This window comes from Anomaloglossus baeobatrachus, chromosome 2 (assembly GCF_048569485.1).
Source record: "Anomaloglossus baeobatrachus isolate aAnoBae1 chromosome 2, aAnoBae1.hap1, whole genome shotgun sequence".
NCBI classification, from domain to species: Eukaryota; Metazoa; Chordata; class Amphibia; order Anura; family Aromobatidae; genus Anomaloglossus; species Anomaloglossus baeobatrachus.
In genome coordinates, this window is record NC_134354.1 from 356,202,409 (window position 1) to 356,229,715 (window position 27,307).

The 27,307-nt window shown below is 49.5% G+C and overlaps 2 non-coding genes across 2 annotated transcripts; both read right to left on the minus strand.

Annotated features, from left to right (window-relative positions):
- Positions 1–7,359: 7,359 nt before the first annotated feature.
- Positions 7,360–7,432, minus strand: TRNAV-CAC (transfer RNA valine (anticodon CAC)). The gene has a single exon. It is a non-coding gene; the product is annotated as a tRNA-Val (tRNA).
- Positions 7,433–15,515: 8,083 nt separating this feature from the next.
- Positions 15,516–15,588, minus strand: TRNAV-CAC (transfer RNA valine (anticodon CAC)). Its single transcript has one exon. It is a non-coding gene; the product is annotated as a tRNA-Val (tRNA).
- Between the last annotated feature and the right edge of the window lie 11,719 nt (positions 15,589–27,307).

Genomic DNA, 27,307 nt, shown 5'->3' on the forward strand with positions numbered 1-27,307 from the left:
AACCTGAAGTGCCCATTGTAAGGAAGTGGGTCTATTGTAGTATAGCCCTTTGGCAGGGCAGCCAAAAATTGGGAGGCTCCACGTTGTCCCTGGATAGAGACGTGCATGAGGGCCTGTAAACATGAAGTGCCCATTGTAAGGAAGTGGGTCTATTGTAGTATAGCCCTTAGGCAGGGCAGCCAAAAATTGGGAGGCTCCACGTTGTCCCTGGATAGAGACCTGTTAGGTTCTTAGTGCCTCCGTGCTTGCATTTAAAAACCGCACGTGTGTGCCTGTTGGTGGCAGCTTTCCGCTGCACTTGTGTGCGTTTTGCAAAAACTTGGATATAACGCACAAGTCTAGTGAATACACATCAGCACAGCATTGCAAAATGCGCAAGGGCGTTGGCAACGAACAAGGAAGTGGACGTGATGGTGGTGCAGGCAGAAACCGAGGTCGTGTGCAAGCTCTAATTTCGCCACAACAAAGGGCCACATCTACTCGCTCGCACGTCCTGTCCCAAATTCTTGGGGACCGCAGCAGTACACCGCTCTTGAACCAAGACCAGTGTCAACAGGTTGTTAGTTGGATAGCGAATAATGCTTCCAGTCAGATTGGCACCACCACAAACACTCTGTCTTCCACACGGTCAAGTGTCAGTAGCCGTGATACTGCACCGCACATTTTAGAACCTGATCCTCCTTCCTACCACCAGGCCGAGTACACGTCCACGGACATTACTGATCCCACACTTGGACACTCGGAAGAGCTGTTCGTTCACGTTTCCATTCACACATTCTGGCCTCTCGCCAGCTCCTGTTGAAGTGGGCCATGACGAGATTGTATGTACAGATGCCCAAATATTTGAGCAGCCACGTTCTCACGAAGTTGGCAACGTGTCTCAACAAGGGGTGGAAGATGATGAGACACAATTGTCAGGAAGTCAGGAGGAGCAGGGTGCGGAAGAGGAAGACGACGTGGTGGATGATCCAGTAACTGACCCAACCTGGCAGGAGGATATGCAGAGCGAGGACAGCAGTGCACAGGGGGAGGGAGGCGTAGCATCCCAACAGGCAGTAAGAAGCAGGGTGGTGGCCCCAGGCAGACGTCAGGCAACTGTTCCCCGGAACAACACGACACAAGGTGCCTGTACAAATGTTAGGTCTTCCCGAGTCTGGCAGTTTTTTAAGTTGGCTCCAGATGATTCTAAAAAGGCCATTTGCAACACCTGCCGTGCCAGCATCAGCAAGTGTACCAAAACTAGCAGCCTGACCACCACCAGAATGATCAGGCACATGTCAGCCAAGCACCCGACTTTGTGGGATGTACAACAGAGTCGAGGAGCAGTGCTTGCTGATGTCACTGCTACATCTTCGCTTGTTGTGCATGCGAGCCAATCCCCTGTCCATGCTGCCCGCGAACAAGCCTCCTCCGGCCCTGCACCTGCAGTTGCCCACGCAGAAATAACACCATCATCAAGCACGTCCTTGTCCCAGCGCAGCGTTCAGTTATCCATTCAGCAAACCTTTGAACGCAGGCGCAAATACACTGCCAACGCCCCACATGCCACACTTCTAAATGCTAACATTTCGCGACTGCTTGCGCTGGAAATGTTGCCTTTTAGGCTGGTTGAGACAGAAGCATTCCGCGACCTGATGGTGGCAGCTGTCCCACGTTACTTGGTCCCCAGCCGCCACTATTTCTCCCGGTGTGCCGTCCCCGCATTGCATAACCACGTGTCACAAAACATCACACGTGCCCTGAACAACGCTGTTTCACCCAAAGTCCACCTAACCACAGGCACGTGGACAAGTGCATGTGGGCAAGGCCGCTACATCTCGTTGACGTCACACTGGGTTAATATTGTGGAAGCTGGGACCCAGTCTGAGCGAGGGACGGAACACGTCCTTCACACACCAAGTTTTGCAGGCCCTACCTCAGTCAGGGTTTCACCCACACTCTACAGCTCCGGAATGTCATGCTCCTCAGCCTCCTCCTCCTCCTGTGCATCCTCATCCACTTTACCCTCCACACCAGTCCCAAGCTGGAATTGTCGCGGGCGGAGGAGGGGACGCTGCGCTCTCCCACTGCTCGGGTCCGGCTGCCGCTGCTCTACGGCTGCTGCTGCTCGGTGGCTCGAGCGATGGCCGGATCCTGGAGGCTCGAGCGGCGCTCCTCGCCCGTGAGTGAAAAGGGGTGGTTTGGGTTTTGGGGATATTGTCCGTGACGCCACCCACGGTTGTGGTGATTGTGTGGACACCACCGCTGCTCTGGACGGGGATCCCGGGAGCCTGTGACAGGGAGCAGCTTTGTTGTTATTTCTCCCCTCCGTGGGTAGGGGGGTTGGTTGTCCCGGGGCCCGGTGATGGGGTAGAGATGGATGACAGGCGGGTAGCGGGGCCTGATGAGGTGCAGGGTCGCAGGGGCAGCGCTGTGCCGCACGGCACGGAGGTACTCACTCAGCCCAATGATGATGACACAGTTCACGGTAAAACAAGTGGCTGGATGGACGGGTCCCTCGGACGGCTGCGGTTGTTCCTCCCTGCAGGTTAGTGATGACTGTCTCTCCCTGCACCTAAGTTCAGTGTTGGTAGTGATGGTTTCCCACCGGTAACCCGTTCCCCGACCTGGATATGGGCCGGAGGAGCCCCTTTTGCCCACAGGCGCTGGCCCTGGGAGACGGTTGCCCTTGGCGGTGGCGGTGTCTCCCCTTCACAGTTGGACGGTTGCCTTCTATCATGACTTGGCTGTTTGGAAACCCTGAGGTCCCCTTCACTAACGGATTTGGCAAATTCACGGCGACACCAAGCCTTGCCGGGATCCGAAAGGCCCCTGCCAATGGTGCTGTCTTCTCTTTGTATACCGGTCCGGTACGGCCGGGTCACCACCCGTCCACGGTCCTTACGGCAGATTCCAATCGGCCTCCACTGCAGACGGTCACCACATCCTGCCAACCTTGCTGTCCTGTCCGGGCCACACACCCGGACCAACTTCAGGCTCTTTGCTGTCACTTTTCTCCTCTCTACTACTTTCCTCCTTCCACTTCCTTAGCTTAACTCTCACTGCCTGTGTTTTCCCTCCTCCTTGGTGGGTGGAGACCAACCGCCTGGCTCCACCCCCTGGTGTGGACAACAGCCCCTGGGGAAGGCAACAAGGATTTTGTGTTTTGACTATGATATGCCTGCAGGGAGTGTGGGGTGTGTAAGTGTTGTGCTCTGTGGCCCCTGGCTTGTCCAGGGCGACACAGAAGCACTGCAGCACTGCCTCGGCGAAGCAGCAACAGGCTGTGCTGAAGCTAATCTGCATAGGTGACAAACCCCACAATGCAGAAGAGGTGTGGACAGCTCTGAAACAGCAGGCAGATCACTGGCTCACACCTCTGAACCTAAAGCCAGGAAAGGTTGTGTGTGACAATGGCCGGAACCTGGTGGCGGCTTTGAGGCGAGGCCAGCTGACACATGTTCCATTCGTGGCCCATGTGCTCAACCTTGTGGTTCAGCGTTTTCTAAAGTCATACCCAGAGCTGTCTGATCTGCTGGTAAAAGTTCGCCGCCTGTCTGTACATTTTCGAAAGTCACCTACTGCTTCAGCCGGCCTTGCCGGCTTTCAGCACCATTTGCATCTTCCGGCTCACAGACTGGTGTGTGATGTCCCCACGCGTTGGAATTCAACTCTGCACATGTTGGTCATGATATGTGAGCAGAAGAGGGCAGTTGTTGAGTACCTGCATCACCTAAGCCGTCAGGAAATGGGTCAAACTCCACACATAACACCTGAGGAGTGGAGATGGATGTCCGACCTATGTACCATCCGCCAAAAGTTTGAGGACTCCACCAAGATGGTGAGCGGCGATGACGACATTATTAGCGTCACCATACCGCTTCTCTGCCTTCTAAAATGGTCTCTGCTCAAAAAACAACTATGATGCATTTCAGGCGGAGCGCGATGAGTTTGAGCAAGAAACAGTAGTGGGTGTGGGTGATAACACACAGCACAGCCTCGTCTCATCACAACGTGCAGTGGAGGACTATGACGAGGAGGAGGATGAAGACATGGAGCAACTCTCTGGCCAAATTGAGGATATGACATGCAGTCATATCCTCGGTTCAGCGTGGCTGGCCAGAGGACAGGGTAGATGAGGAGGAGGAGGAGGAGGAGGACAGCATGTTCAGTCATCGTGTTGGTCAGGATACTGAAGTGATGGCTGTTAAGAGTCTGGCACACATGGCTGACTTTATGGTAAGCTGCCTGTCTCGTGACCCTCGCGTTAAGAACATCTTTGCCGACAATCATTACTGGTTGGTAACACTGTTAGACCCACGCTACAAGGAGAACTTTATGTCTCTTATTCCCGAGGCGAAGAGGTCAGGCAAAATGCAGCAGTTCCAGAAGGCCATAGTCACGGAAGTAGGCAAAGCATTCCCCTCACAAAACGCTAGCGGCATAGGTCAGGAATCAGTGGACAACCAAGGCGTACAGCCGAGAGGGGCAAAAGTCCAATCTGCCAGAGGTAGGGGAACAGTCTTTAAGATGTGGGACAGTTTTCTCAGGCCCTCACATACCACAGCCCCTGAGGTGCGGGGTAGTGCCACAAAAAATCCTAAGTTTGCCCAGATGCTCAAGGAGTACCTTGCAGATCAAACAACTGTACTCCGACATTCCTCTGTGCCTTACAATTAATGGGTATCCAAGCTGGACACGTGGCATGAATTGGCTCTCTACGCCTTGGAAGTCCTGGCCTGCCCTGCCGCTAGCGTTTTGTCAGAGCGTGTTTTTAGTGCCGCAGGTGGAATCATTACAGATAAACGCACCCGCCTGTCAACTGTAAATGCTGACAGGCTGACTCTGATCAAGATGAACAAGGGTTGGATTGGGCCAGACTTCACCACACCAACAGCAAATGAGAGCAGAATTTAAAGTTTGCCATGTACCTACACTCACCCATGGGTACACACTTCTGGACTTTGGCTAATCGCTGGACTGCTCCTCCTTCTCCTCATGCGCCATCATGATGACCGTTACAATAGTTAAACCGTTGTTTCTGGTATACCCCCAGTGGTAAATTTTTTCGACCATTCTTTCAGAATGGACATTACAACGACAGGAGACCCGCTCCTTTGCAATGAGAACAATGTTTTGAGGCCCTTATGCACATCTCTATCCAGGGACAATGTGGAGCCTGACGCTGCCACCGACAGGCACACACGTGCGGTTTTTAAATGCAAGCATGGACGCAATAAGAACCTAACAGGTTTTTAGGAGCGACAATTACTGAGAAGTCTGACACTATCAGCCACTGCTGACTGACGTGTATTATACACTAGACTTGTGCGTTATATAATAGTTTGTGCAAAACGTGCACCTGTACGCTGCCACCGACAGGCACACACGTGCGGTTTTTAAATGCAAGCATGGACGCAATAAGAACCTAACAGGTTTTTAGGAGCGACAATTACTGAGAAGTCTGACACTATCAGCCACTGCTGACTGACGTGTATTATACACTAGACTTGTGCGTTATATAATAGTTTGTGCAAAACGTGCACCTGTACGCTGCCACCGACAGGCACACACGTGTGTTTTTTAAATGCAAGCATGGACGCAATAAGAACCTAAAAGGTTTTTAGGAGCGACAATTACTTAGAAGTCTGACACTATCAGCCACTGCTGACTGACGTGTATTATACACTAGACTTGTGCGTTATATAATAGTTTGTGCAAAACGTGCACCTGTACGCTGCCACCGACAGGCACACACGTGCGGTTTTTAAATGCAAGCATGGACGCAATAAGAACCTAACAGGTTTTTAGGAGCGACAATTACTGAGAAGTCTGACACTATCAGCCACTGCTGACTGACGTGTATTATACACTAGACTTGTGCGTTATATAATAGTTTGTGCAAAACGTGCACCTGTACGCTGCCACCGACAGGCACACACGTGCGGTTTTTAAATGCAAGCATGGACGCAATAAGAACCTAACAGGTTTTTAGGAGCGACAATTACTGAGAAGTCTGACACTATCAGCCACTGCTGACTGACGTGTATTATTCACTAGACTTGTGCGTTATATAATAGTTTGTGCAAAACGTGCACCTGTACGCTGCCACCGACAGGCACACACGTGCGGTTTTTAAATGCAAGCATGGACGCAATAAGAACCTAACAGGTTTTTAGGAGCGACAATTACTGAGAAGTCTGACACTATCTGGACTGTTTTAGACTGTGTACACCAGCCCCAGATATGATGAAGGCTGGTATACGGTCACCGCTAGGAATGGCTATATACCCTGCCTGCCTGCCTGCCTGTATACTGCTACAATAGTCCTGACAAGGACTCTTCTGGTCACTAGCCTGTATTCCGACCTGGCTATACCCTGCCTGTATATAGCAACAATAGTCCTGAGAAGGACTCTGCTACTGTACTCCGACCTGGCTATACCTTGAAAGCCTGTATACAACTAGAATAGTCCTGAGAAGGACTTCTGGTCACACTGTTTGCAGCCCTGCTCCGGAACTAACTATAAAGGGCCGCAAACCTTTCCCTGAAGCAGCGACACTCTCCCTGCACTGACTGTCTGGATAGCTGTGAGCAGAGCACAGCGCGCCGGCCGGTATAAAGGCTCGGTCACGCTGTGCGGGCCGGCCAATCACTGCCATTCCACAACTAACAGGGCTGTGGCATTGCAGTGGTCTGCCAGCCAATCCCTGCATGAGGGCTGGCTCTCAAAAGAGCGCCAACATGCAGGGATGAAGACCACGAGTACAGCACGAGTATCGCGAGATTACTCGGTCCCCGCCGAGTAGCCCGAGTATAGTGATACTCGTGCGAGTACCGAGTAGTAACAAGCATGCTCGCTCATCACTAAAGTTTACATTGAATGTGTTACTTTTTTCTACATCGTTTAGTCGTTTGCTTTTGTATTTAAAGGAACTATATATTTTGAAACAAACAGGATTTTTATAATATGGGATTATGTTTTCTGCTAAAATGGTCAATAAAAAAGAAACCCAAAATCGTAGTTCTCTTGGTGATGGAAGCCAAAATATATTATCAGTTGGCAACAAAACCAAGAATTTCAAATATTACAGGTTGATAGCAAATTACTTCAACAGCGAAAACGGCTTGTTTTTACTGGGGATTGAACCCAGGACCTTCTGCGTGTGAAGTAGACGTGATGACCACTCCACTATGAAAACTGTGAAATCCTGCAAAGTAATGGCATTTAGAGACGAGTTTTGACCGCCAGGGGAAAAAAAAAAATAATTTGTAGTTCTGTTTGTGATGGAAGCCAAAACATCCCGTCATTCGGCATCAAAGCCGAGAACTTCATATATTGTAGTTGGATAGCGTATTATTTCAACACTAAGAACAGATTGGTTTCACTGGGGATTGAACCCAGGACCTTCTGCGTGTGAAGCAGACGTGATGACCACTACACTATGAAACCTTTGAAATCCTGCAAAGTAATGGCAATTAGAGACGAGTTTTGACCGCCAGGGAAAAAAAAAAACAAATTCGTAGCTCTGTTGGTGATGGAAGCTAAAACATCCCGTTATTCGGCAACAAAGCCAAGAACTTCATATATTGTAGTTTAATTGGGTATTATTTCAACACCAAGAACAGATTGGTTTTACTGGGGATTGAACGCAGGACCTTCTGCGTGTTAAGCAGACGTGATGACCACTACACTATGAAACCTTTGAAATCCTGCAAAGTAATGGCAATTAGAGACGAGTTTTGACCACCAGGGAAAAAAAAAACAAATTCGTAGCTCTGTTGGTGATGGAAGCCAAAACGTCCCATTGGTTAATGAAACATTTACAATTGTTATTACATATTTTACCAGTTTTATTCCTACAAAAAGATTTTGCTTAAATGGAAGTTTACATTGAATGTGTTACTTTTTTCTACATTTTTTAGTCGTTTGCTTTTGTATTTAAAGGAACTATATATTTTGAAACAAACAGGATTTTTATAATATGGGATTATGTTTTCTGCTAAAATGGTCAATAAATTAGAAACCCAAAATCATAGTTCTCTTGGTGAGGGAAGCCAAAATATATTAACAGTTGGCAACAAAACCAAGAATTTCATATATTACAGGTTGATAGCAAAATACTTCAACAGCAAAAACAGCTTGTTTTTACTGGGGATTGAACCCAGTACCTTCTGCGTGTGATGCAGACGTGATGACCACTACACTGTGAAACCTGAAGAAATGTTACTGTGTATTGGCTAGCAGAGCAGAATTGTGACTGACGGGGCCTTTTTATTGCTGAAGGAAAGTATTTTTGGTTAATGAAACATTTACAATTTGTATTACATATTTTACCAGTTTTATTCCTACAAAGGGATTTTGCTTAAATTGAAGTTTATATTGAATGTGTTACATTTTTTCTCCATAGTTTGGTCTTTTGCTTTTGTATTTATGGGAACTATATATTTTGAAACATACAGGATTTTCATAATGCAAAAGAAACAGGAGAGCAGATGTGGTTGAAATGCAAAAGAGAATGACAAATTTTATTACATCATAAAAAACAGTTTTTAGATGTAGCACAGAAAAATACATATAGGTGCAACAACAGAGGGCACCTTGGCACATAAAGAGTTAATCAGAATTAACAAGGCAAGTAGAATACATAAGACAACAAGTATACAGCACAGATGGCAAAAAATACAAAGTTACATGCCAGGTGATACCAGAGAACAATAGCTGGTGTGCAAGATAAGATAAAGTTATACAGCACACTGGGTTTGTCAGTATATGCAAGCAATGATACATATCAGTAGCTAAATATATGCAACACTGCTCACCAGCATGCCAGGTGATACCAGAGAACAATAGCTGGTGTGCAAGATAAGATAAAGTTATACAGCACACTGGGTTTGTCAGTATATGCAAACAATGATATATACCAGTGGCTAAAAAAATGTAAACACCGCTCACCAGCAATGATATAAAGTGCCAGATAAGTGCCGGAGCCAGAGACCAAAAGATCCCCCTCAGAAGCAAGATAACGCACCTTTCAGGTCTTGTTAGTATAACCCTTCATCAGACCAAGGAGGGGTGGTGACTAGAGATGAGCGAACCGGTCGCGGTTCGGCTCGAGGTTGGTTCGCCGAACGGACCTCCCGTTCGAGTTCAGTTCGTCGAACGTTCGACGAACCGAACTCGAACTGCATAGGAAACAATGGCAGGCAATCACAAACACAGAAAAACACCTAGAAAACACCCTCAAAGGTGTCCAAAAGGTCACAAACAACTCACAATACATGGGAAAGTGACAAGGACATATACTCATGCGAAAACAAAAGAGATGGACAAGGAAAAAGAGGAGGACACACAGATATATGAGTATATGCAAGGAAACATGCCATTATTGTGCAACTTGAGCCCTGCTCATTCTTGGCTTCCAATCTTGATAAATTGCCTGAGCTCGCCACGTACGTCTTGGGGATCTTGTCGTGTCCTGCAGCCAGCGTTCTCTCGGAACCTGTCTTCAGTGCTGCTGTGGGTCTGCTGGCAGATAAGCACACGTGTCTGTCCACTGACAATGTGGACATGGCTCTCAGAGGACTTTTCTTCCCCGGGGTCAGCCAGGGGACGGGAAAGGCACGCGTATTTTTGAGAGTGCTTCATGCAAAGCATCTTTTTCTTTTTCAAAAGGGGGCTCAACCGATGCCAGTCAAGTGGGGTGTGTGTGGCCCAGTGAGTGGCAACGAGGGAGACTGTGGTTGGAGTCCCCTCGCTGTGTTTCTAAAAGAACCAAGATGAACAAGTCATGGCTCTCAGAGGACTTTTCTTCCCCGGGGTCAGCCAGGGGACGGGAAAGGCACGCGTATTTTTGAGAGTGCTTCATGCAAAGCATCTTTTTCTTTTTCAAAAGGGGGCTCAACCGATGCCAGTCAAGTGGGGTGTGTGTGGCCCAGTGAGTGGCAACGAGGGAGACTGTGGTTGGAGTCCCCTCGCTGTGTTTCTAAAAGAACCAAGATGAACAAGTCATGGCTCTCAGAGGACTTTTCTTCTCCCGGTGTGCCGTCCCCGCATTGCATAACCACGTGTCACAAAACATCACACGTGCCCTGAACAACGCTGTTTCACCCAAAGTCCACCTAACCACAGGCACGTGGACAAGTGCATGTGGGCAAGGCCGCTACATCTCGTTGACGTCACACTGGGTTAATATTGTGGAAGCTGGGACCCAGTCTGAGCGAGGGATGGAACACGTCCTTCACACACCAAGTTTTGAAGGCCCTACCTCAGTCAGGGTTTCACCCACACTCTACAGCTCCGGAATGTCATGCTCCTCAGCCTCCTCCTCCTCCTGTGCATCCTCATCCACTTTACCCTCCACACCAGTCCCAAGCTGGAATTGTCGCGGGCGGAGGAGGGGACGCTGCGCTCTCCCACTGCTCGGGTCCGGCTGCCGCTGCTCTACGGCTGCTGCTGCTCGGTGGCTCGAGCGATGGCCAGATCTCGGAGGCTCGAGCGGCGCTCCTCGCCCGTGAGTGAAAAGGGGTGGTTTGGGTTTTGGGGATATTGTCCGTGACGCCACCCACGGTTGTGGTGATTGTGTGGACACCACCGCTGCTCTGGACGGGGATCCCGGGAGCCTGTGACAGGGAGCAGCTTTGTTGTTATTTCTCCCCTCCGTGGGTAGGGGGGTTGGTTGTCCCGGGGCCCGGTGATGGGGTAGAGATGGATGACAGGCGGGTAGCGGGGCCTGATGAGGTGCAGGGTCGCAGGGGCAGCGCTGTGCCGCACGGCACGGAGGTACTCACTCAGCCCAATGATGATGACACAGTTCACGGTAAAACAAGTGGCTGGATGGACGGGTCCCTCGGACGGCTGCGGTTGTTCCTCCCTGCAGGTTAGTGATGACTGTCTCTCCCTGCACCTAAGTTCAGTGTTGGTAGTGATGGTTTCCCACCGGTAACCCGTTCCCCGACCTGGATATGGGCCGGAGGAGCCCCTTTTGCCCACAGGCGCTGGCCCTGGGAGACGGTTGCCCTTGGCGGTGGCGGTGTCTCCCCTTCACAGTTGGACGGTTGCCTTCTATCATGACTTGGCTGTTTGGAAACCCTGAGGTCCCCTTCACTAACGGATTTGGCAAATTCACGGCGACACCAAGCCTTGCCGGGATCCGAAAGGCCCCTGCCAATGGTGCTGTCTTCTCTTTGTATACCGGTCCGGTACGGCCGGGTCACCACCCGTCCACGGTCCTTACGGCAGATTCCAATCGGCCTCCACTGCAGACGGTCACCACATCCTGCCAACCTTGCTGTCCTGTCCGGGCCACACACCCGGACCAACTTCAGGCTCTTTGCTGTCACTTTTCTCCTCTCTACTACTTTCCTCCTTCCACTTCCTTAGCTTAACTCTCACTGCCTGTGTTTTCCCTCCTCCTTGGTGGGTGGAGACCAACCGCCTGGCTCCACCCCCTGGTGTGGACAACAGCCCCTGGGGAAGGCAACAAGGATTTTGTGTTTTGACTATGATATGCCTGCAGGGAGTGTGGGGTGTGTAAGTGTTATGCTCTGTGGCCCCTGGCTTGTCCAGGGCGACACAGAAGCACTGCAGCACTGCCTCGGCGAAGCAGCAACAGGCTGTGCTGAAGCTAATCTGCATAGGTGACAAACCCCACAATGCAGAAGAGGTGTGGACAGCTCTGAAACAGCAGGCAGATCACTGGCTCACACCTCTGAACCTAAAGCCAGGAAAGGTTGTGTGTGACAATGGCCGGAACCTGGTGGCGGCTTCGAGGCGAGGCCAGCTGACACATGTTCCATTCGTGGCACATGTGCTCAACCTCGTGGTTCAGCGTTTTCTAAAGTCATACCCAGAGCTGTCTGATCTGCTGGTAAAAGTTCGCCGCCTGTCTGTACATTTTCGAAAGTCACCTACTGCTTCAGCCGGCCTTGCCGGCTTTCAGCACCATTTGCATCTTCCGGCTCACAGACTGGTGTGTGATGTCCCCACGCGTTGGAATTCAACTCTGCACATGTTGGTCATGATATGTGAGCAGAAGAGGGCAGTTGTTGAGTACCTGCATCACCTAAGCCGTCAGGAAATGGGTCAAACTCCACACATAACACCTGAGGAGTGGAGATGGATGTCCGACCTATGTACCATCCGCCAAAAGTTTGAGGACTCCACCAAGATGGTGAGCGGCGATGACGACATTATTAGCGTCACCATACCGCTTCTCTGCCTTCTAAAATGGTCTCTGCTCAAAAAACAACTATGATGCATTTCAGGCGGAGCGCGATGAGTTTGAGCAAGAAACAGTAGTGGGTGTGGGTGATAACACACAGCCCAGCCTCGTCTCATCACAACGTGCAGTGGAGGACTATGACGAGGAGGAGGATGAAGACATGGAGCAACTCTCTGGCCAAATTGAGGATATGACATGCAGTCATATCCTCGGTTCAGCGTGGCTGGCCAGAGGACAGGGTAGATGAGGAGGAGGAGGAGGAGGAGGAGGAGGAGGACAGCATGTTCAGTCATCGTGTTGGTCAGGATACTGAAGTGATGGCTGTTAAGAGTCTGGCACACATGGCTGACTTTATGGTAAGCTGCCTGTCTCGTGACCCTCGCGTTAAGAACATCTTTGCCGACAATCATTACTGGTTGGTAACACTGTTAGACCCACGCTACAAGGAGAACAATATGTCTCTTATTCCCGAGGCGAAGAGGTCAGGCAAAATGCAGCAGTTCCAGAAGGCCATAGTCACGGAAGTAGGCAAAGCATTCCCCTCACAAAACGCTAGCGGCATAGGTCAGGAATCAGTGGACAACCAAGGCGTACAGCCGAGAGGGGCAAAAGTCCAATCTGCCAGAGGTAGGGGAACAGTCTTTAAGATGTGGGACAGTTTTCTCAGGCCCTCACATACCACAGCCCCTGAGGTGCGGGGTAGTGCCACAAAAAATCCTAAGTTTGCCCAGATGCTCAAGGAGTACCTTGCAGATCAAACAACTGTACTCCGACATTCCTCTGTGCCTTACAATTAATGGGTATCCAAGCTGGACACGTGGCATGAATTGGCTCTCTACGCCTTGGAAGTCCTGGCCTGCCCTGCCGCTAGCGTTTTGTCAGAGCGTGTTTTTAGTGCCGCAGGTGGAATCATTACAGATAAACACACCCGCCTGTCAACTGTAAATGCTGACAGGCTGACTCTGATCAAGATGAACAAGGGTTGGATTGGGCCAGACTTCACCACACCAACAGCAAATGAGAGCAGAATTTAAAGTTTGCCATGTACCTACACTCACCCATGGGTACACACTTCTGGACTTTGGCTAATCGCTGGACTGCTCCTCCTTCTCCTCATGCGCCATCATGATGACCGTTACAATAGTTAAACCGTTGTTTCTGGTATACCCCCAGTGGTAAATTTTTTCGACCATTCTTTCAGAATGGACATTACAACGACAGGAGACCCGCTCCTTTGCAATGAGAACAATGTTTTGAGGCCCTTATGCACATCTCTATCCAGGGACAATGTGGAGCCTGACGCTGCCACCGACAGGCACACACGTGCGGTTTTTAAATGCAAGCATGGACGCAATAAGAACCTAACAGGTTTTTAGGAGCGACAATTACTGAGAAGTCTGACACTATCAGCCACTGCTGACTGACGTGTATTATACACTAGACTTGTGCGTTATATAATAGTTTGTGCAAAACGTGCACCTGTACGCTGCCACCGACAGGCACACACGTGCGGTTTTTAAATGCAAGCATGGACGCAATAAGAACCTAACAGGTTTTTAGGAGCGACAATTACTGAGAAGTCTGACACTATCAGCCACTGCTGACTGACGTGTATTATACACTAGACTTGTGCGTTATATAATAGTTTGTGCAAAACGTGCACCTGTACGCTGCCACCGACAGGCACACACGTGCGGTTTTTAAATGCAAGCATGGACGCAATAAGAACCTAACAGGTTTTTAGGAGCGACAATTACTGAGAAGTCTGACACTATCAGCCACTGCTGACTGACGTGTATTATACACTAGACTTGTGCGTTATATAATAGTTTGTGCAAAACGTGCACCTGTATGCTGCCACCGACAGGCACACACGTGCGGTTTTTAAATGCAAGCATGGACGCAATAAGAACCTAACAGGTTTTTAGGAGCGACAATTACTGAGAAGTCTGACACTATCAGCCACTGCTGACTGACGTGTATTATTCACTAGACTTGTGCGTTATATAATAGTTTGTGCAAAACGTGCACCTGTACGCTGCCACCGACAGGCACACACGTGCGGTTTTTAAATGCAAGCATGGACGCAATAAGAACCTAACAGGTTTTTAGGAGCGACAATTACTGAGAAGTCTGACACTATCTGGACTGTTTTAGACTGTGTACACCAGCCCCAGATATGATGAAGGCTGGTATACGGTCACCGCTAGGAATGGCTATATACCCTGCCTGCCTGCCTGCCTGTATACTGCTACAATAGTCCTGACAAGGACTCTTCTGGTCACTAGCCTGTATTCCGACCTGGCTATACCCTGCCTGTATATAGCAACAATAGTCCTGAGAAGGACTCTGCTACTGTACTCCGACCTGGCTATACCTTGAAAGCCTGTATACAACTAGAATAGTCCTGAGAAGGACTTCTGGTCACACTGTTTGCAGCCCTGCTCCGGAACTAACTATAAAGGGCCGCAAACCTTTCCCTGAAGCAGCGACACTCTCCCTGCACTGACTGTCTGGATAGCTGTGAGCAGAGCACAGCGCGCCGGCCGGTATAAAGGCTCGGTCACGCTGTGCGGGCCGGCCAATCACTGCAATTCCACAACTAACAGGGCTGTGGCATTGCAGTGGTCTGCCAGCCAATCCCTGCATGAGGGCTGGCTCTCAAAAGAGCGCCAACATGCAGGGATGAAGACCACGAGTACAGCACGAGTATCGCGAGATTACTCGGTCCCCGCCGAGTAGCCCGAGTACAGTGATACTCGTGCGAATACCGAGTAGTAACAAGCATGCTCGCTCATCACTAAAGTTTACATTGAATGTGTTACTTTTTTCTACATCGTTTAGTCGTTTGCTTTTGTATTTAAAGGAACTATATATTTTGAAACAAACAGGATTTTTATAATATGGGATTATGTTTTCTGCTAAAATGGTCAATAAAAAAGAAACTCAAAATCGTAGTTCTCTTGGTGATGGAAGCCAAAATATATTATCAGTTGGCAACAAAACCAAGAATTTCAAATATTACAGGTTGATAGCAAATTACTTCAACAGCGAAAACGGCTTGTTTTTACTGGGGATTGAACCCAGGACCTTCTGCGTGTGAAGTAGATGTATGACCACTCCACTATGAAAACTGTGAAATCCTGCAAAGTAATGGCATTTAGAGACGAGTTTTGACCGCCAGGGGAAAAAAAAAAATAATTTGTAGTTCTGTTTGTGATGGAAGCCAAAACATCCCGTCATTCGGCAACAAAGCCGAGAACTTCATATATTGTAGTTGGATAGCGTATTATTTCAATACTAAGAACAGATTGGTTTCACTGGGGATTGAACCCAGGACCTTCTGCGTGTGAAGCAGACGTGATGACCACTACACTATGAAACCTTTGAAATCCTGCAAAGTAATGGCAATTAGAGACGAGTTTTGACCGCCAGGGAAAAAAAAAACAAATTCGTAGCTCTGTTGGTGATGGAAGCTAAAACATCCCGTTATTCGGCAACAAAGCCAAGAACTTCATATATTGTAGTTTAATTGGGTATTATTTCAACACCAAGAACAGATTGGTTTTACTGGGGATTGAACGCAGGACCTTCTGCGTGTTAAGCAGACGTGATGACCACTACACTATGAAACCTTTGAAATCCTGCAAAGTAATGGCAATTAGAGACGAGTTTTGACCACCAGGGAAAAAAAAAACAAATTCGTAGCTCTGTTGGTGATGGAAGCCAAAACGTCCCATTGGTTAATGAAACATTTACAATTGTTATTACATATTTTACCAGTTTTATTCCTACAAAAAGATTTTGCTTAAATGGAAGTTTACATTGAATGTGTTACTTTTTTCTACATTTTTTAGTCGTTTGCTTTTGTATTTAAAGGAACTATATATTTTGAAACAAACAGGATTTTTATAATATGGGATTATGTTTTCTGCTAAAATGGTCAATAAATTAGAAACCCAAAATCATAGTTCTCTTGGTGAGGGAAGCCAAAATATATTAACAGTTGGCAACAAAACCAAGAATTTCATATATTACAGGTTGATAGCAAAATACTTCAACAGCAAAAACAGCTTGTTTTTACTGGGGATTGAACCCAGTACCTTCTGCGTGTGATGCAGACGTGATGACCACTACACTGTGAAACCTGAAGAAATGTTACTGTGTATTGGCTAGCAGAGCAGAATTGTGACTGACGGGGCCTTTTTATTGCTGAAGGAAAGTATTTTTGGTTAATGAAACATTTACAATTTGTATTACATATTTTACCAGTTTTATTCCTACAAAGGGATTTTGCTTAAATTGAAGTTTATATTGAATGTGTTACTTTTTTCTCCATAGTTTGGTCTTTTGCTTTTGTATTTATGGGAACTATATATTTTGAAACATACAGGATTTTCATAATGCAAAAGAAACAGGAGAGAAGATGTGGTTGAAATGCAAAAGAGAATGACAAATTTTATTACATCATAAAAAACAGTTTTTAGATGTAGCACAGAAAAATACATATAGGTGCAACAACAGAGGGCACCTTGGCACATAAAGAGTTAATCAGAATTAACAAGGCAAGTAGAATACATAAGACAACAAGTATACAGCACAGATGGCAAAAAATACAAAGTTACATGCCAGGTGATACCAGAGAACAATAGCTGGTGTGCAAGATAAGATAAAGTTATACAGCACACTGGGTTTGTCAGTATATGCAAGCAATGATACATATCAGTAGCTAAATATATGCAACACTGCTCACCAGCATGCCAGGTGATACCAGAGAACAATAGCTGGTGTGCAAGATAAGATAAAGTTATACAGCACACTGGGTTTGTCAGTATATGCAAACAATGATATATACCAGTGGCTAAAAAAATGTAAACACCGCTCACCAGCAATGATATAAAGTGCCAGATAAGTGCCGGAGCCAGAGACCAAAAGATCCCCCTCAGAAGCAAGATAACGCACCTTTCAGGTCTTGTTAGTATAACCCTTCATCAGACCAAGGAGGGGTGGTGACTAGAGATGAGCGAACCGGTCGCGGTTCGGCTCGAGGTTGGTTCGCCGAACGGACCTCCTGTTCGAGTTCGGTTCGTCGAACGTTCGACGAACCGAACTCGAACTGCATAGGAAACAATGGCAGGCAATCACAAACACAGAAAAACACCTAGAAAACACCCTCAAAGGTGTCCAAAAGGTCACAAACAACTCACAACACATGGGAAAGTGACAAGGACATATACTCATGCGAAAACAAAAGAGCTGGACAAGGAAAAAGAGGAGGACACACAGATATATGAGTATATGCAAGGAAACATGCCATTATTGTGCAACTTGAGCCCTGCTCATTCTTGGCTTCCAATCTTGATAAATTGCCTGAGCTCGCCAAGTACGTCTTGGGGATCTTGTCGTGTCCTGCAGCCAGCGTTCTCTCGGAACCTGTCTTCAGTGCTGCTGTGGGTCTGCTGGCAGATAAGCACACGTGTCTGTCCACTGACAATGTGGACATGGCTCTCAGAGGACTTTTCTTCCCCGGGGTCAGCCAGGGGACGGGAAAGGCACGCGTATTTTTGAGAGTGCTTCATGCAAAGCATCTTTTTCTTTTTCAAAAGGGGGCTCAACCGATGCCAGTCAAGTGGGGTGTGTGTGGCCCAGTGAGTGGCAACGAGGGAGACTGTGGTTGGAGTCCCCTCGCTGTGTTTCTAAAAGAACCAAGATGAACAAGTCATGGCTCTCAGAGGACTTTTCTTCCCCGGGGTCAGCCAGGGGACGGGAAAGGCACGCGTATTTTTGAGAGTGCTTCATGCAAAGCATCTTTTTCTTTTTCAAAAGGGGGCTCAACCGATGCCAGTCAAGTGGGGTGTGTGTGGCCCAGTGAGTGGCAACGAGGGAGACTGTGGTTGGAGTCCCCTCGCTGTGTTTCTAAAAGAACCAAGATGAACAAGTCATGGCTCTCAGAGGACTTTTCTTCCCCGGGGTCAGCCAGGGGATGGGAAAGGCACGCGTATTTTTGAGAGTGCTTCATGCAAAGCATCTTTTTCTTTTTCAAAAGGGGGCTCAACCGATGCCAGTCAAGTGGGGTGTGTGTGGCCCAGTGAGTGGCAACGAGGGAGACTGTGGTTGGAGTCCCCTCGCTGTGTTTCTAAAAGAACCAAGATGAACAAGTCATGGCTCTCAGAGGACTTTTCTTCCCCGGGGTCAGCCAGGGGACGGGAAAGGCACGCGTATTTTTGAGAGTGCTTCATGCAAAGCATCTTTTTCTTTTTCAAAAGGGGGCTCAACCGATGCCAGTCAAGTGGGGTGTGTGTGGCCCAGTGAGTGGCAACGAGGGAGACTGTGGTTGGAGTCCCCTCGCTGTGTTTCTAAAAGAACCAAGATGAACAAGTCATGGCTCTCAGAGGACTTTTCTTCCCCGGGGTCAGCCAGGGGACGGGAAAGGCACGCGTATTTTTGAGAGTGCTTCATGCAAAGCATCTTTTTCTTTTTCAAAAGGGGGCTCAACCGATGCCAGTCAAGTGGGGTGTGTGTGGCCCAGTGAGTGGCAACGAGGGAGACTGTGGTTGGAGTCCCCTCGCTGTGTTTCTAAAAGAACCAAGATGAACAAGTCATGGCTCTCAGAGGACTTTTCTTCCCCGGGGTCAGCCAGGGGACGGGAAAGGCACGCGTATTTTTGAGAGTGCTTCATGCAAAGCATCTTTTTCTTTTTCAAAAGGGGGCTCAACCGATGCCAGTCAAGTGGGGTGTGTGTGGCCCAGTGAGTGGCAACGAGGGAGACTGTGGTTGGAGTCCCCTCGCTGTGTTTCTAAAAGAACCAAGATGAACAAGTCATGGCTCTCAGAGGACTTTTCTTCCCCGGGGTCAGCCAGGGGACGGGAAAGGCACGCGTATTTTTGAGAGTGCTTCATGCAAAGCATCTTTTTCTTTTTCAAAAGGGGGCTCAACCGATGCCAGTCAAGTGGGGTGTGTGTGGCCCAGTGAGTGGCAACGAGGGAGACTGTGGTTGGAGTCCCCTCGCTGTGTTTCTAAAAGAACCAAGATGAACAAGTCATGGCTCTCAGAGGACTTTTCTTCCCCGGGGTCAGCCAGGGGACGGGAAAGGCACGCGTATTTTTGAGAGTGCTTCATGCAAAGCATCTTTTTCTTTTTCAAAAGGGGGCTCAACCGATGCCAGTCAAGTGGGGTGTGTGTGGCCCAGTGAGTGGCAACGAGGGAGACTGTGGTTGGAGTCCCCTCGCTGTGTTTCTAAAAGAACCAAGATGAACAAGTCATGGCTCTCAGAGGACTTTTCTTCCCCGGGGTCAGCCAGGGGACGGGAAAGGCACGCGTATTTTTGAGAGTGCTTCATGCAAAGCATCTTTTTCTTTTTCAAAAGGGGGCTCAACCGATGCCAGTCAAGTGGGGTGTGTGTGGCCCAGTGAGTGGCAACGAGGGAGACTGTGGTTGGAGTCCCCTCGCTGTGTTTCTAAAAGAACCAAGATGAACAAGTCATGGCTCTCAAAGGACTTTTCTTCCCCGGGGTCAGCCAGGGGACGGGAAAGGCACGCGTATTTTTGAGAGTGCTTCATGCAAAGCATCTTTTTCTTTTTCAAAAGGGGGCTCAACCGATGCCAGTCAAGTGGGGTGTGTGTGGCCCAGTGAGTGGCAACGAGGGAGACTGTGGTTGGAGTCCCCTCGCTGTGTTTCTAAAAGAACCAAGATGAACAAGTCATGGCTCTCAGAGGACTTTTCTTCCCCGGGGTCAGCCAGGGGACGGGAAAGGCACGCGTATTTTTGAGAGTGCTTCATGCAAAGCATCTTTTTCTTTTTCAAAAGGGGGCTCAACCGATGCCAGTCAAGTGGGGTGTGTGTGGCCCAGTGAGTGGCAACGAGGGAGACTGTGGTTGGAGTCCCCTCGCTGTGTTTCTAAAAGAACCAAGATGAACAAGTCATGGCTCTCAGAGGACTTTTCTTCCCCGGGGTCAGCCAGGGGATGGGAAAGGCACGCGTATTTTTGAGAGTGCTTCATGCAAAGCATCTTTTTCTTTTTCAAAAGGGGGCTCAACCGATGCCAGTCAAGTGGGGTGTGTGTGGCCCAGTGAGTGGCAACGAGGGAGACTGTGGTTGGAGTCCCCTCGCTGTGTTTCTAAAAGAACCAAGATGAACAAGTCATGGCTCTCAGAGGACTTTTCTTCCCCGGGGTCAGCCAGGGGACGGGAAAGGCACGCGTATTTTTGAGAGTGCTTCATGCAAAGCATCTTTTTCTTTTTCAAAAGGGGGCTCAACCGATGCCAGTCAAGTGGGGTGTGTGTGGCCCAGTGAGTGGCAACGAGGGAGACTGTGGTTGGAGTCCCCTCGCTGTGTTTCTAAAAGAACCAAGATGAACAAGTCATGGCTCTCAGAGGACTTTTCTTCCCCGGGGTCAGCCAGGGGACGGGAAAGGCACGCGTATTTTTGAGAGTGCTTCATGCAAAGCATCTTTTTCTTTTTCAAAAGGGGGCTCAACCGATGCCAGTCAAGTGGGGTGTGTGTGGCCCAGTGAGTGGCAACGAGGGAGACTGTGGTTGGAGTCCCCTCGCTGTGTTTCTAAAAGAACCAAGATGAACAAGTCATGGCTCTCAGAGGACTTTTCTTCCCCGGGGTCAGCCAGGGGACGGGAAAGGCACGCGTATTTTTGAGAGTGCTTCATGCAAAGCATCTTTTTCTTTTTCAAAAGGGGGCTCAACCGATGCCAGTCAAGTGGGGTGTGTGTGGCCCAGTGAGTGGCAACGAGGGAGACTGTGGTTGGAGTCCCCTCGCTGTGTTTCTAAAAGAACCAAGATGAACAAGTCATGGCTCTCAGAGGACTTTTCTTCCCCGGGGTCAGCCAGGGGACGGGAAAGGCACGCGTATTTTTGAGAGTGCTTCATGCAAAGCATCTTTTTCTTTTTCAAAAGGGGGCTCAACCGATGCCAGTCAAGTGGGGTGTGTGTGGCCCAGTGAGTGGCAACGAGGGAGACTGTGGTTGGAGTCCCCTCGCTGTGTTTCTAAAAGAACCAAGATGAACAAGTCATGGCTCTCAGAGGACTTTTCTTCCCCGGGGTCAGCCAGGGGACGGGAAAGGCACGCGTATTTTTGAGAGTGCTTCATGCAAAGCATCTTTTTCTTTTTCAAAAGGGGGCTCAACCGATGCCAGTCAAGTGGGGTGTGTGTGGCCCAGTGAGTGGCAACGAGGGAGACTGTGGTTGGAGTCCCCTCGCTGTGTTTCTAAAAGAACCAAGATGAACAAGTCATGGCTCTCAGAGGACTTTTCTTCCCCGGGGTCAGCCAGGGGACGGGAAAGGCACGCGTATTTTTGAGAGTGCTTCATGCAAAGCATCTTTTTCTTTTTCAAAAGGGGGCTCAACCGATGCCAGTCAAGTGGGGTGTGTGTGGCCCAGTGAGTGGCAACGAGGGAGACTGTGGTTGGAGTCCCCTCGCTGTGTTTCTAAAAGAACCAAGATGAACAAGTCATGGCTCTCAAAGGACTTTTCTTCCCCGGGGTCAGCCAGGGGACGGGAAAGGCACGCGTATTTTTGAGAGTGCTTCATGCAAAGCATCTTTTTCTTTTTCAAAAGGGGGCTCAACCGATGCCAGTCAAGTGGGGTGTGTGTGGCCCAGTGAGTGGCAACGAGGGAGACTGTGGTTGGAGTCCCCTCGCTGTGTTTCTAAAAGAACCAAGATGAACAAGTCATGGCTCTCAGAGGACTTTTCTTCCCCGGGGTCAGCCAGGGGACGGGAAAGGCACGCGTATTTTTGAGAGTGCTTCATGCAAAGCATCTTTTTCTTTTTCAAAAGGGGGCTCAACCGATGCCAGTCAAGTGGGGTGTGTGTGGCCCAGTGAGTGGCAACGAGGGAGACTGTGGTTGGAGTCCCCTCGCTGTGTTTCTAAAAGAACCAAGATGAACAAGTCATGGCTCTCAGAGGACTTTTCTTCCCCGGGGTCAGCCAGGGGACGGGAAAGGCACGCGTATTTTTGAGAGTGCTTCATGCAAAGCATCTTTTTCTTTTTCAAAAGGGGGCTCAACCGATGCCAGTCAAGTGGGGTGTGTGTGGCCCAGTGAGTGGCAACGAGGGAGACTGTGGTTGGAGTCCCCTCGCTGTGTTTCTAAAAGAACCAAGATGAACAAGTCATGGCTCTCAGAGGACTTTTCTTCCCCGGGGTCAGCCAGGGGACGGGAAAGGCACGCGTATTTTTGAGAGTGCTTCATGCAAAGCATCTTTTTCTTTTTCAAAAGGGGGCTCAACCGATGCCAGTCAAGTGGGGTGTGTGTGGCCCAGTGAGTGGCAACGAGGGAGACTGTGGTTGGAGTCCCCTCGCTGTGTTTCTAAAAGAACCAAGATGAACAAGTCATGGCTCTCAGAGGACTTTTCTTCCCCGGGGTCAGCCAGGGGACGGGAAAGGCACGCGTATTTTTGAGAGTGCTTCATGCAAAGCATCTTTTTCTTTTTCAAAAGGGGGCTCAACCGATGCCAGTCAAGTGGGGTGTGTGTGGCCCAGTGAGTGGCAACGAGGGAGACTGTGGTTGGAGTCTCCTCGCTGTGTTTCTAAAAGAACCAAGATGAACAAGTCATGGCTCTCAGAGGACTTTTCTTCCCCGGGGTCAGCCAGGGGACGGGAAAGGCACACGTATTTTTGAGAGTGCTTCATGCAAAGCAACTTTTTCTTTTTCAAAAGGGGGCTCAACCGATGCCAGTCAAGTGGGGTGTGTGTGGCCCAGTGAGTGGCAACGAGGGAGACTGTGGTTGGAGTCCCCTCGCTGTGTTTCTAAAAGAACCAAGATGAACAAGTCATGGCTCTCAGAGGACTTTTCTTCCCCGGGGTCAGCCAGGGGACGGGAAAGGCACGCGTATTTTTGAGAGTGCTTCATGCAAAGCATCTTTTTCTTTTTCAAAAGGGGGCTCAACCGATGCCAGTCAAGTGGGGTGTGTGTGGCCCAGTGAGTGGCAACGAGGGAGACTGTGGTTGGAGTCCCCTCGCTGTGTTTCTAAAAGAACCAAGATGAACAAGTCATGGCTCTCAGAGGACTTTTCTTCCCCGGGGTCAGCCAGGGGACGGGAAAGGCACGCGTATTTTTGAGAGTGCTTCATGCAAAGCATCTTTTTCTTTTTCAAAAGGGGGCTCAACCGATGCCAGTCAAGTGGGGTGTGTGTGGCCCAGTGAGTGGCAACGAGGGAGACTGTGGTTGGAGTCCCCTCGCTGTGTTTCTAAAAGAACCAAGATGAACAAGTCATGGCTCTCAGAGGACTTTTCTTCCCCGGGGTCAGCCAGGGGACGGGAAAGGCACGCGTATTTTTGAGAGTGCTTCATGCAAAGCATCTTTTTCTTTTTCAAAAGGGGGCTCAACCGATGCCAGTCAAGTGGGGTGTGTGTGGCCCAGTGAGTGGCAACGAGGGAGACTGTGGTTGGAGTCCCCTCGCTGTGTTTCTAAAAGAACCAAGATGAACAAGTCATGGCTCTCAGAGGACTTTTCTTCCCCGGGGTCAGCCAGGGGACGGGAAAGGCACGCGTATTTTTGAGAGTGCTTCATGCAAAGCATCTTTTTCTTTTTCAAAAGGGGGCTCAACCGATGCCAGTCAAGTGGGGTGTGTGTGGCCCAGTGAGTGGCAACGAGGGAGACTGTGGTTGGAGTCCCCTCGCTGTGTTTCTAAAAGAACCAAGATGAACAAGTCATGGCTCTCAGAGGACTTTTCTTCCCCGGGGTCAGCCAGGGGACGGGAAAGGCACGCGTATTTTTGAGAGTGCTTCATGCAAAGCATCTTTTTCTTTTTCAAAAGGGGGCTCAACCGATGCCAGTCAAGTGGGGTGTGTGTGGCCCAGTGAGTGGCAACGAGGGAGACTGTGGTTGGAGTCCCCTCGCTGTGTTTCTAAAAGAACCAAGATGAACAAGTCATGGCTCTCAGAGGACTTTTCTTCCCCGGGGTCAGCCAGGGGACGGGAAAGGCACGCGTATTTTTGAGAGTGCTTCATGCAAAGCATCTTTTTATTTTTCAAAAGGGGGCTCAACCGATGCCAGTCAAGTGGGGTGTGTGTGGCCCAGTGAGTGGCAACGAGGGAGACTGTGGTTGGAGTCCCCTCGCTGTGTTTCTAAAAGAACCAAGATGAACAAGTCATGGCTCTCAGAGGACTTTTCTTCCCCGGGGTCAGCCAGGGGACGGGAAAGGCACGCGTATTTTTGAGAGTGCTTCATGCAAAGCATCTTTTTCTTTTTCAAAAGGGGGCTCAACCGATGCCAGTCAAGTGGGGTGTGTGTGGCCCAGTGAGTGGCAACGAGGGAGACTGTGGTTGGAGTCCCCTCGCTGTGTTTCTAAAAGAACCAAGATGAACAAGTCATGGCTCTCAGAGGACTTTTCTTCCCCGGGGTCAGCCAGGGGACGGGAAAGGCACGCGTATTTTTGAGAGTGCTTCATGCAAAGCATCTTTTTCTTTTTCAAAAGGGGGCTCAACCGATGCCAGTCAAGTGGGGTGTGTGTGGCCCAGTGAGTGGCAACGAGGGAGACTGTGGTTGGAGTCCCCTCGCTGTGTTTCTAAAAGAACCAAGATGAACAAGTCATGGCTCTCAGAGGACTTTTCTTCCCCGGGGTCAGCCAGGGGACGGGAAAGGCACGCGTATTTTTGAGAGTGCTTCATGCAAAGCATCTTTTTCTTTTTCAAAAGGGGGCTCAACCGATGCCAGTCAAGTGGGGTGTGTGTGGCCCAGTGAGTGGCAACGAGGGAGACTGTGGTTGGAGTCCCCTCGCTGTGTTTCTAAAAGAACCAAGATGAACAAGTCATGGCTCTCAGAGGACTTTTCTTCCCCGGGGTCAGCCAGGGGACGGGAAAGGCACGCGTATTTTTGAGAGTGCTTCATGCAAAGCATCTTTTTCTTTTTCAAAAGGGGGCTCAACCGATGCCAGTCAAGTGGGGTGTGTGTGGCCCAGTGAGTGGCAACGAGGGAGACTGTGGTTGGAGTCCCCTCGCTGTGTTTCTAAAAGAACCAAGATGAACAAGTCATGGCTCTCAGAGGACTTTTCTTCCCCGGGGTCAGCCAGGGGACGGGAAAGGCACGCGTATTTTTGAGAGTGCTTCATGCAAAGCATCTTTTTCTTTTTCAAAAGGGGGCTCAACCGATGCCAGTCAAGTGGGGTGTGTGTGGCCCAGTGAGTGGCAACGAGGGAGACTGTGGTTGGAGTCCCCTCGCTGTGTTATACATGCTTTTAGAAGGGCATGACATGGCTTGGAGGTTGACTTTCATAAAATGCAAACTGTTGGCTACCAAAATGCTGCCTTTCCAACAACTGTGGTTATAGGCAATGAGGAACATACTGATGAAGATGAGACGCAGATACCCGATTGGGATGACAACTTAAATATTCGGTCAGGGCAAGAAGAAACTCGGTCTGAGGGGGAGGGGAGTGCAAACACAACAATTGATGATGAAGTTCTAGATCCCACCTACTGTCAACCCACAGTCAGACACTCGAGGAGGTCAATAGAGGCGGTGGAGGAGGATGCAACCGACGTCGAAGTAACCTGGCGCCTTCCTGGACACAGTCGGAGCACTGGTAGCACGTCTACAACTGCATCCTCAGCCACCACTCTGCCTCTGAGCATTATTCGGGGTGGATCAACAGGTCGCATGGCCTCTAAGCCTTGCCTAGCCTGGTCCTTTTTTGACATAAAAAAAGATCGGCCAAATTATGTGATCTGTAACATTTGCCATGGTTATCTTAGTAGAGGTCAAAACCTCAGCAGTTTGACAACTTCTTCCATGAATCGTCACATGAATAAATATCATATGGCCTGGTGGGAAGCTCACCGTGCTGCAATGCGGCCTAGTGGAGCCAACCATCCACCGCCTGCCCCTTCCAGGGCATCCGCGCGCTCGTCATCTTCTAGGACTGTGGGGACAGCTGTCACACCTGTTTTTCCACCCACAACTTCCACCACTGTAACCGCAACAGGCAGTTTGCTTGGTAGGTCGTCAGTTGGTTTGGAAGGGGAAACAAGTGAGTGTGTACAGCTCTCTCAGACATCGATAGCACCAACTTTGGATGAAGGCAACATCATGTCTCCGCCTGCACTTTCCTCCCAAAGCTGCATTTTTCCAGGGACACCCTACTCAACACCGTCTACACACAGCAGCCAGATCTCTGTCCCTCAGATGTGGTCAAATAAAAGGCCACTTCCTTCGACCCATGACAAAGCGAAGAGGTTGACTCTATCCCTCTGTAAGCTGTTGGCTACAGAAATGCTGCCTTTCCGCCTAGTGGACACACAGGATTTTAGAGACCTTATATCTGTCGCTGTGCCCCAGTACCAGATGCCTAGTCGCCACTACTTCTCTAAGAAAGGTGTGCCCGCGCTACACCAGCATGTCGCACACAATATCACCGCTTCCTTGAGAAACTCTGTGTGTGAACGGGTGAATTTCAGCACCGATACTTGGACCAGTAAGCATGGACAGGGACGTTACATGTCGCTGACTGGGCACTGGGTAACTATGGTGATAGATGGTGAAGGGTCTGCTGCACAAGTCTTGCCGTCCCCACGACTTGTTTGTCAATCCTCTGTCTGTCCAAGTTCCGCCACTGCTTCTGCATCCTCCACCTCATCTGGGTCCTCCACCTCCGCCCCAAGCCTGCCTGGTCAGGCCACCAGCGTTCTCACTGCGCAGAAGGAATCACGCACCCCTCATTACTATGCTGGCAGCAGAGCGCAACGGCATCAGGCGGTCTTTAGCTTGACATGTCTTGGGAATAAGAGTCACACAGCTGAGGAGTTGTGGTCAGCTCTGCGGTCCGAGTTTAATAAATGGTTGTCTCCACTCAACCTGCAGCCTGGTAAGGCCGTGTGCGACAATGCTGCAAACCTGGGTGCGGCCCTTCGCCTGGGCAAGGTGACACACGTGCCTTGTATGGCTCACGTGTTGAACCTTGTTGTCCAGCAATTTTTAACACACTATCCCGGCCTAGATGGCCTTCTGACCAGGGCACGGAAACTGTCTGCAGTGCTCACTTCCGCCGTTCAAGCGCCGCAGCTGAGCGACTTGCATCGCTCCAGAAGTCTTTCGGCCTGCCGGTTCATCGCCTGAAATGCGATGTGGCGACACGCTGGAATTCAACTCTCCACATGT